The sequence below is a fragment of the Chrysochloris asiatica genome, unplaced genomic scaffold (genome assembly GCF_000296735.1).
Source record: "Chrysochloris asiatica unplaced genomic scaffold, ChrAsi1.0 scaffold03216, whole genome shotgun sequence".
Lineage (NCBI taxonomy): Eukaryota > Metazoa > Chordata > Mammalia > Afrosoricida > Chrysochloridae > Chrysochloris > Chrysochloris asiatica.
This window is the reverse complement of record NW_006411734.1, coordinates 10,834-11,407: the sequence shown is the minus strand read 5'-3', so window position 1 is coordinate 11,407 and position 574 is coordinate 10,834. Positions and strand designations below refer to the sequence as shown.

General features: G+C 46.3%; 1 pseudogene; it reads left to right on the top strand.

Annotated features, from left to right (window-relative positions):
• The first annotated feature begins 54 nt into the window (after window positions 1-54).
• Window positions 55-526, top strand: LOC102837082 (annotated as a pseudogene).
• The last annotated feature ends 48 nt before the right edge of the window (window positions 527-574 follow it).

Here is a 574-nt window from a genome sequence, read left to right as displayed (position 1 = left end):
GGCAAGGAAGTTTAGTTGTTTTTCAAGATAAAATCAACTATCTCTTTGTGGAAGACATGGTCTCAGCTGCAGGTTGCCTTGCTTGGCGGCCACTCCTGCTCCCGACTCACCGCTGTTCGCTCTTGCAGAGGAACAAGTTGGTCAGGAAGCCACGCCACAGCCTTGGCTTTTAAGGATACCTGAAAGGCGCCCACCAGTGGGACCAGAGGTGGCCATTCACCGGATTAGAATCACTCTAACCAGCCGCAACGTGAAGTTGCTGGACAAAGTATGTGCTGACTTAATTAGAAGTGCAAAGGACAACAACCTGAAAATGAAGGGCCGGGTTCGGATGCCTACCAAGCCTCTGAGAATCACAACAAGGAAGATTCCTTGTGATGAAGGTTCTAAGACCTGGGACTGCTTCCAGATGAGAATCCACAAGCGACTCATTGACTTGCACAGTCCTTCTGAGATTGTTAAACAAATTACTTCCATCAGTATTGAGCCTGGAGTAGAGGTTGAAGTCACCACTGCAGATGCTTGAATCCACTATTTTAGTAAATAGAGTATCCACTGGTTAAAAAAAAAAAAA